This window comes from Lynx rufus, unplaced genomic scaffold (genome assembly GCF_022079265.1).
Source record: "Lynx rufus isolate CCGP_SWC_20201006 ecotype Redwood Valley unplaced genomic scaffold, mLynRuf1.p SCAF_3, whole genome shotgun sequence".
Taxonomy (NCBI): Eukaryota; Metazoa; Chordata; class Mammalia; order Carnivora; family Felidae; genus Lynx; species Lynx rufus.
Genome location: NW_025814845.1, coordinates 163,097,420 through 163,116,736, shown reverse-complemented (window position 1 = coordinate 163,116,736; position 19,317 = coordinate 163,097,420). Strand labels below are relative to the sequence as shown.

General features: G+C 41.0%; 1 protein-coding gene across 1 annotated transcript in view; it reads right to left on the bottom strand.

Annotated features, from left to right (window-relative positions):
* CSGALNACT1 (chondroitin sulfate N-acetylgalactosaminyltransferase 1) overlaps positions 1-19,317 on the bottom strand; it is a 342,441-nt gene that overhangs the window by 322,358 nt on the left and 766 nt on the right. The window lies entirely within an intron of this gene.

Genomic DNA, 19,317 nt, shown 5'->3' with positions numbered 1-19,317 from the left:
TATTCTAAATACACATTCTTATAAAGTGCTCTTGTCAAACATGCTCCTTGTGGTTACATTACCATTACAAAGTCACATCCAAAGCCCATGCTCTACCAGTGGTCAAAGTGAAATTCTATTTAAGCGTAAAATAGATTCCATTCTTTCTCACTCCAAAGACCTGTACTTTCCATGAGTAAGAACAAATCAATTCCCTGGCCAGGATAATCACCAAATCAAATTCCGCTGTCTCAAGCCTTCTGGCTTAGGAGTCAGCAGCTATGTGACACATGAAGTTTTATGTCGATATGGATTATCACTAACCTCTTCCACAATTCCTAAAACAGACTTTTCATGTAAGGGTAACAGAAGCAATGCACAAGTCACCGTGTGTGCTAAGAGGTTTAGGTCCCTGTGCTGACAGAGGAACACCACATGCTAATCTATGCACGCTTTTCCATGCGCCTGAAATACACCTAACACATGCTCACCTTTTGCAATGGAGATTCAAACAAACAAAAAGACACTTTTTGAGATAAGGAAAATTCATTTTTTTTCCACTCATCGATATATTTTACATATTTTCACATCACTAATCATCTATATCACCGTTTTTAATAGCTAATAATAATTCCCTTGTCTGGAAGTACTATAATGTTTTAACCATTTCCCACTGATTGATATTTAGAATCTTTTTCTATAGATAAGGCTTCAACGAACATGATTTACCTATATCCTTATTTTTTCAAGTTTTTATCTAAATTCCAGTTAGGATAAAATGTAATATTAGTCTCAGGTGTACAATATAGTGATTCAACACTTCCACATGACGCTGGGTACTCAGCACAATAAGTGTACTCCTTAATCCCTATCACTGATTTAACCCATTCCCCCACCCACCTCCCCCACTTTACCTGTATCTTTAGATACTAGTCTGAGATCTCCTTAGAATAAATCCTTATAAGCAGAGTTACTAGGTTAGAGTATGCACTTTTTGAGGTATAACTGACATATAACATTATATTAGTTTCAGGTGTACAAGGTTATTGACTCGATATTTATATATATTGCAAAATGAGTCCAGTTAACATCCATCACCACACATAGTCACAAAATAAGGTGATTTTTTAAAGACTGATTATTAACTTTTTAGGTGTGGAAATGGGATGATGGTTATGTATAATAATAAAGACCTTATCAAGTTGAAATATATATAATATTGAGGGTCTATTTTCCCTTTGTTACTCAAGGGAAATTCTAGCAGGCCCCATCATTCTCTGCCACTTATAGGTAACAGAAAATCCTAAAGTTCCTTTAAGTCACAAAACACAATTGTGATTCAGAAAATGAAATGTAAAGGTCAATATATTAATCGACACTTTAAGGCAAAAGAAAAAAAAAAAAAGACTTCTTTCTCCATCCCATATGCCCAGTCAGGATCTATTCAGGCGGACCACCAGCCTCAGTCTTCTCTACCCACATCCTGCCCCACCTGCTGGCTGCTCTTTCTCTCCCCTTCAGGGCTGGAACATGGGGAGAAAATGAAGTGACAGAGGCTGCCAGCTGCCCCCAATACCCATTAGCCTCTTCCTCTTTACAAAAAGAATCCCAATTTTAAGCTGGGCCCATGGCTGCCCCACAACAAGGAGAGATTTCCTGGCCTGGCTCAGAGCTAGGCATGACCCTGTGACTGAACTCTGGCTAATGAGACATAAGCGAAATGGTGGGTGGTGTACTCTGAAAGAATCCTCAAAAGGGATGGGGCAGACCTTTCCTCTGTGCTTCCTCCCCCCCAGCTTCCTGGAACGTGACTTGATGGCTGGAGCTTTAGCAGCTCCCCTTGACCATGAACATGAGGACAATATCCATGGGCCCTGGGAGCAGTGAACCAGCAGGCCTGTTCGTGATAACTGTGTGGAGCCACCATCCCATCCATGAACTGGAACTATTTCCTGACATATTCTTTGTAAGAGAGAAATAAACATCTATTTTGTGTTGCCGTTGTTCTTTCATTTATATATGCATGCAAACGTACCCCTCACTAGTACAGAGGGCTTCATATTCTCTGGACCAGTAGATACTTAAGCCCAACTCCCTGTCTCTTATGGATGGTTTTGTGGGTTTTCAAAACCCTTGTGCTATGAGTGATGCATTCAAGTCCTCTGTTTGCCACCCCCACCCAGCCATGAAATTCACTTTAAATCCCTTTGCTGACTATGCCACTTGGACAGAGGCCCAACAGTTCCAGGCTGGCTCTCCATTCCTGCATGGGCCACATGGGAAGCATGCACAATCACTCCAACAAACGTGGCAGTGGGGGTAGCCCTATCACAGCTGCTCCCCACTCAGCCACAACACCAAAACATCTCACCAGATGCACAGCCAGTCCACCAAGCTCCCAGTTCTCCAGACAACCTCTCTCTGGGCTTGGACTGAGGGGGCAGACCCCCAACTCATGCTTCTTCCAGGAAAGGGAAATGATGCAGACTCACCGCAACGGCTTCTCCAAGTAAATCCCCTTACAAATCCTGTATCAATGTTTTTTATACCCTCCCAGTGAAGAACCCGGTGTTCAGATATTTCCTTTGAAAATGCCTATTTTGCTCTTTCTCACTACTTATTTCAGTAACTTCTATCTAGTATATCTTGAGGCAGTAGTCAAACTTTCCACTTCAACTGCCTGTGACAAAAAGAAATAAATTATGTGGGAATGCACCTTTGTGGTAAAACTGTAAAGAAAAGCAAGGAAACAATTAATACAATATTTGGAAGAGCAGTTACCCCTGGGGTAGGGGTGGGGACGGGATGAAGGAAGGAAATATGACCAGTAAGCACATGTGAGGAACTTCAAAGGGAATGTTCTAGATGCTTATCTGGGTAGTTGTTCACTTTATTATAAATTAAAATGTGCACACACATTACATTTACATATACTTACGCATAACCTATGAATGTAAAAGTAAACAAAAGAACAAAAACAAAATAACATCTAAACTCCATAGCAAAGTGATTTGCAAACAAAACTGCAGTCTGAGAATTAGGCTGTTAACTCACAATGGAGGAATCTCATCAAAAAATGACTTCTACAAGTGGTTGAAAGATTTCCTCACAGGATCAGAGTGTTGTTCTTAGCGACTTCCATAGTGGTGGTTAGTTCTGAGGCATAGACAATGACCTTAGCATCTCTATTATACTTAATCGTCTGGATGACAGACAGGAGTCAATATTACAGAGTTGATCACTGGCACCTCAGATCTGTAAGTGGTAGAAAAAGTCTGCAAGCCCTCGGAGCTAAAACAGGGTCATGGCCAGAAATTCAATCGAGCTGACCCCACTGGCCGACTCCACCTTAGCTATACCAACACTGCCTGAGCAGCAAGGACACTTTATAGTCTTCTGAATTCTCTCTGCATTACTTTTGTAATAGCCAAAGCAACTTCTTGATTATGATCTGGCTTCTCTGGAGCTTGTCTAAGGGGAAAGAAGGTGCTGATCTTGTAGATTTTATGGTTGTTGTTATTAAGGCAATGTTAGCTTTATTATAACTAACAATGACAGCTGATATTTCTTGTATGCTTATCCCACTTGATCCTTACAATAATATTTTTTAAGTTTATTTCTTTATTTTGAGAGAGAAAGAAAGTGTGAGTGGGGACAGGGAGAGAGGGAGAGAGGGAGAAGGAGATCATGACCCGAGCCAAAGTTGGACACTTAACTGACTGAGCTACCCAGGCACCCCTCCTTACAATAATCTTAATCCCAGTGAGAGGTAGCATAGGAAAGTGACAAAGAGCAACAGACACCAAGATTCAAACCCCAATTCTGACCCTTAGCTGTATAACCTTGAGCAATATGCTGAAATTCTGTGGGCCTCAGTCTCCTCATCTGTAAAGTGGGAGTAATGGCAGTAGCCACCTCATAGCATTGTTGTGAGGATTACATGAGTTAATATTCCTAAAGCACTGAGACAGAAGCTGTCATGTGGTGAGTACAATATAAACGTTTGCTATCACTCCCATGTTATAGACAAGACAAGTGAGGCTCAGGGTGGTAAAGTAACTTGCCTAAATTCGACCACTAGTGCATGGAAGCTGGTCCAACCCAAACACATTAGGCTTCAGACTCCATGTGTTTAACCACCATGCTTGTCATTAACCATCATCATAATTATGTGTCAAAAAGTAAATCAACCCCTTGGCCTTCTAGATCCTTCTCAACCTGGAGGCATGTTAGTTTGATGACTTACTCAGGGCCTGATAATGGTCATTACAGGCTCTGGGCCTATGGAAACAGAAGACCTGACTCTCCAGCTGAGCCCTCGTCTGGTCCAATAACAGACAACCTTTCCTTGGATACCCGGGACAGCTGTCTGCTATCCTGCCTGTTCCCTACTGAATTCTGAGATTATCAAAGGCAGGCACTGGCTCTGAGTTCTCAGTTTCTCACAATATGCCAATTAGCAAACACAAAATATAAATTCTTCTGCAACCCAAGACAGAGTCAGATTTTAGCATCTCTGTCTTCAGCCAGTTGTAAAGCAGCAATCTTTCCTTCAAAACTTTTCTAACCTACCCAGGCCAAGGCTCCCCATACCTGTGAAGGGTCTGGGAAATGGGAAGTGGTCCAGACTTCATCATCTGCCAAGGGTCCCCAACTTCCCTGGGGAGAAAGTGCAGTGGAACAACAGAACTCCAGCTCTGAGCCTGCTGCTGATACCCTTGTGACTCTGGCTGAGCCACTCTGCCTCTCTGAGCTTCAGCTTCTCCATTTGGGAAACAGAAAAAGTAGGCCAGAAAATGGAAGTTCCCTTCCATTCTTTGATCTCTATATCCAAATTTTAATCCACAGCCAAATGTCATTTTGATTTGACTATATTCAAAAACAACTCAAAATGAATTCTCATATTAAGGAGATACTCCAACCGCTTTCCACAATGCATAAATAGAAAGCAATGCCTTTGAGTGCCTGGGTGGCTCCGTCAGTTAAGCAACTGACTTCAGCTCAGGTCATGATCTCATGGTTAGTGAGTTCGAGTCCCACATTGGGTGAGCTCAAGCCCCGCTTCAGAGGAGCTCATTCCCCGCATCGGGTGAACATGAGCCCTGCATAAGGTGAGCCCCGCTTCTCTCTCTCTCTCTCTCTCTCTACCTCTTGTGGGATTCTCTCTCTCTCCCTCTCTCTCTCCACCCTCACTCACTTGTGTCCTCGCTCAAAAGAAAGAAAGGAAAAAAAAGAAAGAGCAATGCCATTGCTACTTGCAATTAAAAAAGGATAAAGGCACTTTCAAAAACCCCAATGTGAGCTTCTGGGACCACTGAGAGGGAAAACCTATTAGCCTGATGACATAATCACATAGAACTTATGGCTTGAAAGCTCTTCTTGAAAATAACAAGCAATAAACTGGACCTATTCCTAACTGGTTTGTGCCGATCAGCCCCAGATCACACATGTGAGTATGTGTGCACCTGTGTGTTTGTGCATGCCCATGGTAGACTGCAGATTTTTTTAGAAATTTAAATAAGAAATAAGAAAGTACTATGAAGGGACGTCTGGGTGGCTCAGTTGGTTAAGTTTCCGACTTTGGTTCAGGTCATGATCTCACAGTTCGTGGGTTTGAGCCCCATGTTGGTTTCTGTGCTGATAGCTCAGAGCCTGGAGCACACTTTGGATTCTGTGTCTCCCCCTCTCTCTCTGACCCCCCCCCCACTCATGCACTGTCACTCTTGTTCTCTCTCTCTCAAAAATACATAACATTTTGGGGCGCCTGGGTGGCGCAGTCGGTTAAGTGTCCGACTTCAGCCAGGTCATGATCTCGCGGTCCGTGAGTTCGAGCCCCGCGTCAGGCTCTGGGCTGATGGCTCAAAGCCTGGAGCTTGTTTCCGATTCTGTGTCTCCCTCTCTCTCTGCCCCTCCCCCGTTCATGCTCTGTCTCTCTCTGTCCCAAAAATAAATAAACGTTGAAAAAAAATTTTTTTTTAAATACATAACATTTAAAAAAAATTTTAATACAAATTTTTAAAAAATAAAGTACTATGAATACCTAAGAAAGAAAAAAGACAACATCCATCATAGTAGTTGTCTCAAAACGATGCTAGATAACTTATCAAAGATACCAAGTGATTAATAATCTTATGTTGGGCCCTGTATGCTTGCTATTAAGTCAATGATGCAAGACAATTTTTGAAGTAGACTGCACAAATAAGTTCAAGAAGACTGTAACAGATCACCACATGGCCTTCAAGTGATAGTGGCTTGATATCGAAAATTCTTGTTTTTACCAGTAGTATGTATATGTGTAAAATGCAACTACTTCTTGACTGGCTTTCTCTTCATCCAAACATCATTGTAACCTATGTTTTTATCCTTTAAAGTTTTTTAAGATTCTTTAATTTCATAAAATTAATTTCAGCAGGTGTATCTGTTCAGAAGCCTGATACATGCAAAATACAAACTATAGATAATAAATGTCTGCATTCATTTTTAAAAGGTTTTTTTAATCTTTGTAGCATGACCCTTCTTAATGGCCCAACAGTGCCAAAACTCTCATCAAACTTTCAGGCACTATATTTGGTATACCAGACTCTGATGGCGGGCGGGGGACAAATGATCCAGGAAGCTGAGGTCTGTCGTAGGTAATGACCAGGCTGTTATTCTGAATGATAATGCCAAGCTTGCACTGAACACTTTGCCTAATTAGACTTCACACAAGGGGAAAAATGCTTTAATATTTAACAAGTATAATGGTGTAATCAATGTACACAAATCAGACCTGATAAGGGATATTGCTTATTAAAGAGAGAGACAGATGGCTCCGGGAAAGGTATAATCATTAAATGTAAAATCTCACAGGCTCCAACTGTGAACACCAGCCACGTACTTTCAAATTACCATTCCAACCCCAGACACGATGCATTCATTATTTAGTTATGTCCTCTTGCTTATAGATACACCCACACCATAGATTTAATAAAATAACTAGGTTTAAAACTCATCTTTGCTGTTTCTCAAAGCTATCTTTTCTTAACTACTTTTGCTGCTGTCAAAAATCCCACTGAGTCAAGATGTCCAACATCTCTGTTATAACCTTTTCAGTGAGATAATTAGTCCTCCTTTTTATTACCTTCAAGAACACTTAATACGTTGGAAGCTTTCCTGACTCTATTAAATCCACCTAGCCTGCCACAAGATTATGAATACATAATTTGTTTATATTAAGCTTTTAAGAAAACATGAAGTAAGCAAACAGTACGCAGGAATATAGTTAAAAAACGGGCACACTTATGAACTGCAAATTATAGTAAGAGATTTCTGAGGGTGGGTTATCTGCTTGGTCTCTCCAAGGCCAGCTTTGCATGCAGATACAAAGATCCTAGAAGGCAACATGCCCATTCATGAACCCAGATGCTTGCTAAGACTTTTAAATTGCTACATTTGTTAATTCCATGCATATTTACAGAGAACTTATGTGCCTACACACTGTGCTACACACTCCTTGGAATGTATCGGAAAACTGTGTAAACTATGGTCCCAATGCTCCAAGAGTCTACAGACTTGTCCAAGGAGGGCATAAAAGCAGCTACAGTGCCCACCATCGTGTGGGTACCGAGGTAGGTACTATGACAGCCTTGGGAGAAGGAGCTTTCATGGCAAACACATCTGTGTTCAAATGCTGTTCTGCCTGTCATAGTCATCTGACCCAGCCAACATATTTCATCTATATAAATAGCTCTTCAAATATTTTTGCATGGGTTTAAAAAAACTCCACAAATAAAGTGCTTCAAATAGTGTTTAGCACATAATAGATTTCTTCCTAAGCTCTGCATTTCTGAATTCCCAGGATAAAATGGGCCTCATTTTAATCGAAAAACCAATTATTCAACCTTGACTTGGCTGCAATGATACCCATATCCACATTTTACCTCTCCTTGGCACAAATAATCCCATTTTTTATTTGTGTCCCCAAACAAACTCCTCCAGAACTATTCTTACCGAGTGTTTCTAGAAAGATCATGGATTTGAAGTGCAGAGAACAAAAGATTTCAAATCTTAATCTAGCAAATGTGTATAGATGAAGCTGGAACATTTAGAAGCAATTTGATTCATGAAGCTTTTGATGTTATTTCCATTTGTGATGTTGTAGAGTCAACAGGAAATAAAAAACAATCCCCTTGGACTTGCAGTGGGCACTAAGAGCTTACTAGCCCCAGGGAAGATGTTCCACATGTCATTAAGCCATAGCTTGAGGATATATTCCCTTCTTTGTATTACACTGTCCTGTGAGCTCCTTGAGGTCAGAAACCCATCTTTTCATCTCTATCTCTAGCCCTGAGCACAGTACCAAGCACACAGAAGGAGTTCCATAAGCAGATTCTAAATCTGAGAATGGGCAGTGGTGTATCATTGTAGGGGCACCTAAAATTACCAACCAGATGGCCATGGTACCTAAGATGCTATTATTTCTGCAAAATACTGATATTAAACCAAGCAATTTCAGAGATGACATTATTTCTGGTAATGGATTTTTGTTAACCAATGGTTCCCCCATTACTTCTAACCCCAGCAAGTCATGAACAAGACTATTAAATGAAGTCTTCAAATCCTCCAGGGTCCATGTGTCCCTTTCAAATATACAGTATTGCCATTTCAAAGATTTCTAATTCATCTAGATAAAATAAATTAACCTGGCCAGCTTTATTAAAAGCTTCTCCATTCATTCTCTGACTCTCATTCCTACGTGATTAAGAATAGCAGAAGGGGCGCCTGGGTGGCTCAGTCGGTTAAGCGGCCGACTTCGGCTCAGGTCATGATCTCACGGTCCGTCCGTGAGTTCGAGCCCCACGTCGGGCTCTGTGCTGACAGCTCAGAGCCTGGAGCCTGTTTCAGATTCTGTGTCTCCCTCTCTCTGACCCTCCCCCGTTCATGGTCTGTCTCCCTCTGTCGAAAAAATAAATAAACGTTAAAAAAAAAAAAAAAGAATAGCAGTAATACCTGTCCATTTCACACTGGCATAACATTTGCCCCAAGAATAAGCAAACAGTCAATTATGGAGACCAGGGAAAGGAATCTAAAGAAGCAGGTGCCTCCCATGCATCTTCACCCTAAGCTGGACCATCTCCACAAGCCGAATAAACAACCCTTCATGCTTTCAGGCAATCAGAAGGTTCTATAAAGGACCAGCACCCACCCACCTGCCCCCACTCCGGTGAAAAGTATAAACACTCACTGGTCACCCTTTGGCCATCAATGAAATTCACCATCTTCAAAGGATGGAAAAGAAAGCACAGTCCAGGCAGTCAGTGAGCAAATAATTTCTACAGTTGGGTTCTGAAGCCACTGTCTTGAGTGGGAGAGAACCTAAAAAGCTTACAGTTCCTGCAACTACTCCTACCTCATTTCCCCCAGAACATGAGCATGAAAATACCTGCCCTGCATAAAGGGTCTAAACAAATATTCTCATGGCCTGTATTATCCACACTAATAATGACCCAGGGATTGGTCCAGACTCATTCTCAGAGGCAGACAAAAAGGTAATTCCAGTGCAATTGGATAAATTTTCTTGTATTCCCAAGGATACGCATAGAAAACATCCTCAGGATTTTTAATTACTTAAGTGGACAATATATACTCTCTTAAAAAAAAAAAAAAAGAAAAGAAAGAAAACACATAAAAAACATTTGAGACAACTCAAGACCCAAGATGTTGGATCAGCTTACTTGATCCAACAGAATTACTAGTTTCATGTTCAGATTTTGGCTTCAACCACCATTTGGATTGATGAATCCATTCACAGTCCATAAATTTCATTGCTTTGCATTCAAATGGCCCCTGGGCCTCAATGAGTAAATTCCTACTTTAGGGATTAAGAATGTGTTCGTGGCCACAGAGTGAGTCAGTTCTGGAACCCTTCCTCCACTAATCTAGTCTCCTTCTGGAGCAACTTGTCGACACCTCCATCTGGAAGAGAGATACATACACACACACATTCCTCAAACTGAGCTCACTCCAGTTATTCAGGCCCAGAAATCTATGGGCCATGAATTTAGTGAAAAAACAAAAGGAATCTCCCACCAAAGAACATGCTTTCGATTAAAGCCCGAGCGTGCAGGGCATAGGTACATCCAAAGAAACTCCTCCCTCCCTCCCACCCCCCAACAAAACACAAGTCTCCTCCCTTGGTTCCTCATTATGTAACTACAGATAATATTTAAATAAATCTTATGTCTATGCAAATAAGATATCCAAAGGTATCCTGGGTGTTTTGAGTCACATCTATGATGGCCCAAGAAGAAGTACTTATTTCCTATCCATTTGTATACAGAAGAGATGGGAAATAAGAAAAGGACAGCTATTCTCTTTTGGACAGCTAATTAAAATAGCCAAGGGACAATGAGAAAAAATGAAATCATGCTATTTGTAGCAACGTGGATGGAACTGGAAAGTATTATGTTAAGTGAAATAAGTCAGTCAGAGAAGGACAGATATATGTTTTCACTCACGTGTGAAACTTGAGAAACTTAACAGAAGACCATGGGGGAAGGGAAGGGGAAAAAAATAGTTACAGAGAAGGAGGGGGGCAAACCATAAGATACTCCTAAATATAGAGAACAAACTGAGAGTTAATTGGGGGGGGAGGGGGAAATGGGTGATGGGCATTGAGGAGGGCACTTGTTGGGATGAGCACTGGGTGTTGCATGTAAGTGATGAACCACGGGAATCTACCCCCAAAACCACGAGCACACTGTACAACACACTGTATGTTAGCCAATTTGATAATAAATTATATTTTAAAAAATCACAAAAAAATAATAAAAATAATAATAAAGTAGCCAAGGAACACTAGGAATCCATTATTTCAACATTAAGTCTCAGTCACCATCTTGCTCCTCTCAGTCAAAAACTGTAAGTTACATAAGGATATCAAAGGTGGTTTCTGGGATTAGTGGCCACCCCCAATCATCTTATCACAGTGACATATACACAGTAGGTGTTCAAGACATATTTGATTATAATCATCTAGAACTTAAGACATTAGAACTTTCCAAGAGTAGAATTAGAAATTCAGGGTCCATGGCAAATACAGAATGCTCCTTCTAGCCTTCCAAATGCTCCTTGATCCTTGTTTTCTCTTCCGTGCTTCCTTCCTGTGTGTTCGTGTAGTAATAACAGCTGATGTGTATGATTTATTACCACATGCTAAGCAGTTTACATACGTTATCTAAATCAATCCAATAAGCACACCATCCAGTAAGATAAGAACTATTACCCTTATTTTATAGATGAGAAAAGTGGGATCTAAAGAATTAAGTAAATTGGGGCACCTGGGTGGCTCAGTTAAGCATCTGACTTCGGCTCAGGTCATGATCTGGCAGTTGTGAGTTCAAGCCCCGCATCAGGCTCTGGGCTGACAGCTCAGAGCCTGGAGCCCACTCCAGACTCTGTGTCTCCCCCCGCCCCCTCTCTCTCTCAAAAATAAATATTAAAAAAAAAAAGAATTAAGTAAGTTGCTCAAGATCACATAGTTAAGAGAGAGTGGAGCTGTGAGGCTGGGTGAATGGACTCCAATGGCCAAACCCATTCGTTGAAGTGTTGCTTCCTTATGCAGTTCACTGTTTCCTGCATTTTCTCACTTATTCAAGGGCTCAGTGTACACATTCATTCCCCTAATCTTCCCAAGAACCATATGAACTAACTTGGATTTCATTTCAGGTACTATTCTTCTTCCCACCAAGCTATCCTTCTCTTGTTTTTTTAATACTTTTTTTACATTTATTTATTTTTAAGAGAAACAGACAGAGCACAAGCGGGGGGGGGGGCGCAGAGAGAGAATGAGACACAGAATCCGAAGCAGGCTCCAGGCTCTGAGCTGTCAGCACAGAGCCCTACGTGGGGCTCAACTCACAAACCAGGATATCATGATCTGAGCCAAAGTCGGAAGTTGAACTGACTGCGCCACCCAGGCGCCCCACTTGTTTTTTTTTTTAAGTTTGCTTGGTCATTTCATTTCAAGACGCTCTATTAATTCTATAAAATGGGCTTTTGAAAGTTACAGTAACTTGCTTTTAACAAACTGTTCCCCAATTCAATACTGTTTCTAAATGTTTTGCATTTTTAAAAAACCCTGAATCAAGCTTCTTTTGCACCTGGGCAGGTTCTGTTTGCTTATTCACAGAAGGACTGGTTTATGCTTATGTGCCAACACATAATAAATAATGAGTCAAGGCCTCCTGCTCCCTGGCTGAGGCAGACATTGCGAACTGTAATGATTTTGTAAAACCCGCATTCCCTCCCTACCGCACACAGCATCTGCCCTGGACACCAAACAAGGTGGCTCATTACCATAAAACCACTAGGAACATCTCTCTAAAAACACTCCCTGATCTTACAATACAGCCCACTCTACAGAAATGCCAACAGGACTCTATCCTGGGCCCCATGGACCTGGCTCCCTGCCTTTCTGTGAAACAGATCTGGGTGTATGTAACCAAATCTCTGACTGGGAACCAAAAGAACAGCTTATTTTCCTGTGGTTCCAGCTACCTCTCAAAGACCTGGAGGAGAACTGGCAACAACTAATAATTTTTACTTAGCTCCTTGCTAAAAGAGGATGCACTGCTTTTGGAAAAACCCTGCAGTAGGAGACCAAGGAGCTAGAGGCATCTAATAGGCAATGCACCAACGTGGGGATGCAGACAGGCTGCAGACCTCTTCCTAGTTCCTCATCAGAGCCCACCCAGCCTAAAGCCACGTGACTCAACCATGTGTCCCTCAAGAATAAGCTGCTCATGTTTTTGCCTTGCTCTCTATCTAGATCCCAGGCCCTTTCTATGCAGCCCACCTCCAATTTCATTTCTGTTTTGTTCCAGTTTTCATGAGACCTGAGTTCTCAGCTACTCCTCAAAATAGCCTCACACACACTCCTTGGATCCCAACCGTATTCTAAACCATAGGCCCTTATCCTGGGCTCTGAGCTGCCTTTGCCTCCTGAATTCATACCCTTCTGGCCAGCCTGGGTGGCAATCCAGGATGACACAAATCCTACACTGGCACCAGCTCACGGATCACCCAACACCAGGTCTGTCCCAGGCCTCAAGAGGGAGAACCAGAAATTGACATTTTAGAAGAATTCATCACAGCCTACCTTGAATGTAGATATTTTCATCTCTTCCACACGCCCTCTAAGGCAGGAGGCAGGAGGAGAGAGAAGGGAGAGGGCAAAAAGAGACATATATGAAGGAAGGAGGAGAAGAGTGCCGTTATCCGTAGCACCTACTATGTCTGGTGGCTTTGCTCTTTCCCTTTACAGCTCCTTTTATTCTTGCAACAGCCTAGAAGATATTATTATTAACCTCACTAGGCACACAAACAAACTAAACCTCAGAGATGTTCAATGATGGGACAAGGAGCCCCAGTCAGTCAGTGGTGGAGCTGGGATTCAAAGCCCGGGATTGCCCAGCTCCCAAGGCTCAAATGCTTTCCTCCCTACTGAGATCTTCCACAACTTGCCATTTCTGTAGTGTCCAGCAGAGTGCCTTCAGCTAAGAGGGGAATAATAAATATGTGTTGGATGAATGCATGAATGGTTGATTCCAGCCTTCACACTTTAATATTCTGCAACCCACACACTTGATTTTATTCATATATTCTGCTTACAAGAAGCCCACAAAGTGCCTTGATAAGAAGTTAAATGTCGTACAGAAATAAGTTGCACCACATTGTACTGTATTTTGAGCTCCAAGAAAAAGCTACACATAAAAATCTATAAATAAAAAGTGCTGAAGTAGACTTCCCGATAAAAATTCACTTGTCATCTTGCTCTGTCATGCCCAGAAGTAGATATAAGTACAACAATCTAAGGAAAATCAAAGTTTTCATGTTTTGTTAACCCTCAGAACACTAAGATGTTTTCTGGACTGCCAATTCACTGAGTACTCATGCCAGAAAAGACGGCACAGAGGTTTTCTAAGCTTCTACTTAAATTCCAGTTAGTTAACATACAGTGTAATATTAGTTTCGGGTGTACAGTGATTCAACACTCCCTTACATCACCCAGTGCCCATCACAGTGTACTACTTAATCTCCATTGCCTATTCACCCATCTCTGCCCACCCACCTCCCCTCTGTTAACCATCAATTTGTTCTCTATAGTTAATAAACTGTCACTTGGTTTTCCTCTCTTTTTTTTTCCCTTTGCTCATTTGTTTTGTTTCTTAAATGCCACATATGAGTGAAATCAGCTGGTATTTGCCTTTTTCTGATTTATTTCACGTAGCATTATATTCTCTACATCCATCCATGTTGTTGCAAATGGCAAGATTTCATTCTTTCATTCTTTTTTATGGTTGAGTAATATTCCATAATATACATCTTCTTTATCCATTCATCAATCTTGGGGTGTTTCCATACTTTGACTATTGTAGACAATGCTGCTATAAACATTGGGGTACATGTGTCCCTTTGAATCAGTATTTTTGTATCCTTTGGGTAAATAACTAGTAGGGTGATTGCTGGATTGTAGGATACTTCTATTTTTAACTTTTTGAGGAAACTCCCTGTTTCCTGAGTGGCTGCACCAGTTTGCATTCCCACCAACAGTGCAAGAGGGTTCTTCTTTCTCCACATCCTCGAAGATGGCACAGAGGTTATGAGCTCAAGTCCTAGAGTCAGACCTGGCAGATGTGAACTCCCGGCCCAGGCGGAGAACTTACAAACTGACCTAGGACAAGTAACACACCTCTCCAAACCCTAGTTTCCTCACCTGTAAGATGCAAACACTCATAGTGCCTGTTTCCTAAGGTGATTATGCTGATTAAATGAGAGGCTCGTGGCCCACACTTAGCAGAGCAGCTGCCGTGTGGTTCAGTGGCCCTAAGTGGTAGCCATTTTATCCCCTGAGGAGAACTCTAACAGAAGTGCAACAAGAAACCCGACATGAATCACTTACCTCTGCAAATGTTATAAGCACTAAATTCACCTGAATCATCTATTCCAGATTACCGTGGAACTACAATGATCATCAAGCAATACCATGGGTAATAATACTAAAATAGTAACAACCACCACCAACAGTGGTATGAACTATGTGCCAGGCACTGGTCTAACCACTTCTCCAGACAAGAGCATCACACACAGTTGTATACACTGTGCCGCACAAGAGAGCCCAGCCGCAAGTGAATGGGGCTGAAGCCCAATCCACTGGCATGGGTCATCCACCATAAAGAGGTACCTCACAGGCTAGCAGCAGCTGTGTTTACATGTATTAACTGATACACTAAAGTTAGCAAGTTTCTAACAAATGGGAGACAGGAGTAGAAAGTCACTTTGGGGAGTACCCAGGACCTGAAGCTGAAGATCATCATTTCAGTAACTGCCTCAACACAGTAGATGAGTAAACCTCAAAATCACCAGTGAACAACACTTCTTATTAAGCTGCGCAGCCATGGACCACGTGGGAACATGAAAAGAAGGTAGACTCTCTTGTTGGGTATAAATAGACAATTCCTACCTACCTCTTCCCTGCTTCCTGTTTCCCTCTTTCTCCATCAACTCAAATGTCTCTGTGTCTGATAATGAAAGTACCATATCTGACCCCAGGATACCCAAATGTTAGGTTCTGCATTGTCTAAAAACAACAACAAAAATTATCTGTGTGGCAAAGTAATGTTTCACTAAGTAATGGGTTCCAAATACGCCACTGCAAACTCTAGCACACAGTTGCCGTTTCCGTCCCTCCAGGAGGCACCTCCCCAGTGCAGGTTGCTAAAAATACTCCCAGGTATAAAGATGTTCATTTCCTCAAGCATCTGCAATCTTGGTCAGGTCAGGGGCTCTTGCCCAAATGAAAATTCATCCTGGATCTGGCTCTATACCTATCATTGTGGCTTAGACCCAGCTTCAGCTGGGGAAGGAGAGACAGGGGGACGCCACACCTTTACCAGCTGGATGTATGAGGGTAAAAACAATACTCTTGCAGTTCTGGAGAAGCATTAGTTTATGCAAATGAGATCTGTGTAACTTTTTGATGTGCTCAGAATCCTAAAAATAATCCAAACGTGTTTCACTTAAAGAAAAGTGATAATATAAATTATCTATGACCTTTACACAAAAGTTATTCCTAAAAGTTATTCCCTAAAGAGTCCAGATCTAGACCTTGGTGGAAAAACAGTGAAAATCAGATTGCCTTGTTTTAAAATCCCACCATATAAAAATCAGAATTTGATGTCTGGGACACTTGGGTGGCTTAGTCGGTTAAGCATCCGACTTCGGCTCAGGTCATGATCTCTCAGTGCATGAATTCGAGCCGCACATTGGGCTCTGTGTCGACAGCTCTGGAGCCTGGAGCCTGCTTCGGGTTCTGTCTCCCTCTCTCTCTCTGCCCCTCCCCCACTCATGTTCTCTCCATCTCTCTCTCTCTCTCTCTCTCTCTCTCAGAAGTGAATAAACATTTTTAAAAATAAGAAAAATTTTTAAAAAATAAAGAATTGGATATCTGATAATTTTTTGAACTCAGAGACTTCCTGCTAAGAGAAGAAATCCCTTGGCAAGAGGTTGGGCCTACAATGCAATGCTCTGAACTCTTCTCTAACTGTTGTTAATTTTACTTTACAGACTAACAGTGTTTAGTTTGCCATTGTAATTAAATTTCACAGAAAACCTGGAATATAATATTCTCTTATTCACTTGCAAACAATATGGCAATATTTTCAGTAATAATGTTTGCTTACATACATTGTCAGTATTTTTTCTACCAAATAGCAAATTACATCTGACAAAAACACCAACACACCTTTGAGTTGTTCAACAGTCTCAATGACTAACTTCATTCAGATTAGAATTTTGAAATAAGAGCTCTTTTCAAAACCTCACAGAAGAAAAATGCCTTTCAATAATGTGTCTTGGAATGTAATGAAACATATTTTTTAAAGGTGGAACTTAATGTGGCCTCTTTAAAAATAAAAGAGAGACGAGAAGCTCCTACTAGCAGGATAACATTCCTGAAGAAAAACTTGTATTATTATTAGTGCTACAAGTACCTGTTTAGGAAATAAAGCAATTTTAAACACATTAAAAGGGGAGCCTGGGTGGCTCAGACAGTTGAGTGTCTGACTTCGACTCAGGTCATGATCTCGCAGTCTGTGAGTTTGAGCCCCGAGTCGGGCTTTGTGCTGACACCTCAGAGCCTGGAGCCTGCTTCAGATTCTGTGTCACCCTCTCTCTCTTCCCCTCCCCTGCTCATGCCCTGTCTCTCTCTGTCTCAAAAATGAATAAAAACATTTAAAAAGAAATTTAACACATTAAAAGGTAAAAATAAGCTTCATCAAAGACATACCTAAAAAAACTTGAAAATGCTCTAACAAAATCATATATTTATTTAGACAATTTTCTTAAAAGTTTGAATATAAGGATGTACAAAGTAAAAAGCCCAATTCTCAAATCTCCTTTAAACCTTTAAAGTTTTTCTAAAATAGTACCGAATCCATCATTTAAGATAGCTTTCATTTCTTTTCAGGACTTTGGTAATGCTTTTCACACAAGGTTGCCCTTTTCTAATAAAGTACTCCATGTCAAAAACCAAGTTAGTTAAATTCCTTTGCTATCTTAAAGGACAGAATAATGGCAATAAACGCCCACCCAAGGTGATACACTAGGCAGAGGAGGCCCCTAGTGGTGAAGCTGCTGCTTGAACTTGGCTTTATCCATTTTCTAAGACTGCTTCATCATGAGGGCAAAATCAATAGGTAATAAAGTCTACCTGAGCTTTGCTTCTTTAATAACCTCTATTAGCCTTAAAATATAGTAGGGCTATCATTTAGAATCCCAAGGTCCTTTCATCAGGAATATATATTAAAAAAAAAAAAAAGGATGTGACCTGAAGACTAACTTCATTACATTCAGTGTCCAAATTGACAGATGTTTATTAAGCCCCTACACCCTGCTAGGCACTGAGCCAGGCACGGAGACAGGGTAAACAGGAGAGATGAGCGTCCGCACAGGGCTTCCTCTTCAATGTAATCATGTTACACTGAGGACAGCTAGAATAATATGAAGACTGAGAAGTACAACTCACCATATTACGACCTTACAATGGGTTCTTACCAACAGTAAAAACCTGAAGTACTGCCCACCCCACCCTCAAAGTGTTCTCCTCATTTTCAAACACCCACAAAGGGGAGCATCTGAAGTTGTTCAGCAAAATGAGGTTGAATGCATGAACGAATGGAAAAATAAGATTGCACAGAAAGGTTTTTAAATTAAAAAAAAAAAAAGTTGAAAACATACCAGAGTTGAGGATTCCTGAAAATAAAGGAAGACAAAGGACAGACAACATTTACAAAGTACTTACTGTGCTCCAGGCATAGGGATAAGATCCTAAATGTTATTTCACTCTGCCTAACACCTCCATAAGGTGAGGAATATTGCTGGCATTTTACAAAATAGGAAAGCACGGCTGGGAAAGAGTAAGTGACTTGCCCAAGGTTATACAGTTAATAAATGGGAGAGGCTGTTTGGAGCCCAGGTAGGTACCTGGGATACCAAAGCAAATGTTCACTTCACTATAAATTGGTGAATCCCAAAGTTTGAGAGTTTGCTTTGAACTCCATTAATACTGCCTGTAAGCAGACATATGAGATTTGGAACACAAAGATGAACAGAATTAAAGCATTTCAATACTGTATAATTTAGAGAACATATAGTATGGTAATTCAATGCAAAGAAATTATTAAATATTTATTGGGTATGTCCCATCTCTTGCTTTCCAGGAACTGACATTCTCTGGGAACACAACACAGGATCCCATATCGTATTATGCACTATTACACGTATTCGAGTCACTGTTTTATGACTAAGGCTTTATTTTTTTCCTTTATGCTTCTATTTCCAAGTTTGAAAGATTTCCCTCCTTCCCATTAGCAACATGACAGCACAGGGTTTATTAATCCTGCACAGGGCTTATTAATCCTCATTGTGCAAGTAACACTACAGTAATTATGGCTTTCTTGTATGAACTATGTTAACAAAATCCAAGGAATCCGGTGGGATTAAGTTTAAAATTCTAGTAAAACGATGTGAAAGAGGAGTTCATTATCTTTATTTTATCTAGACCTCTCTAACGACATTTAAGTAAAAACTAGTCCGAGGCTTTGAAATCAGAATAAGAGTGGAGTTTGCGAAATAAGCACTCCAGTATTCATTAGTGTTTCCCAAGCCTCACTGTTTCGGCATGTACAGTGCTGTGAAAATCTCTTCCTCTCCCATCGCTCTTTCTTCGCTCATCGATGTAAAGATAACTTCAAAATCATTGACGGTAGTGCAGGTGCAGGAAGTGTCGCGGAAACAACA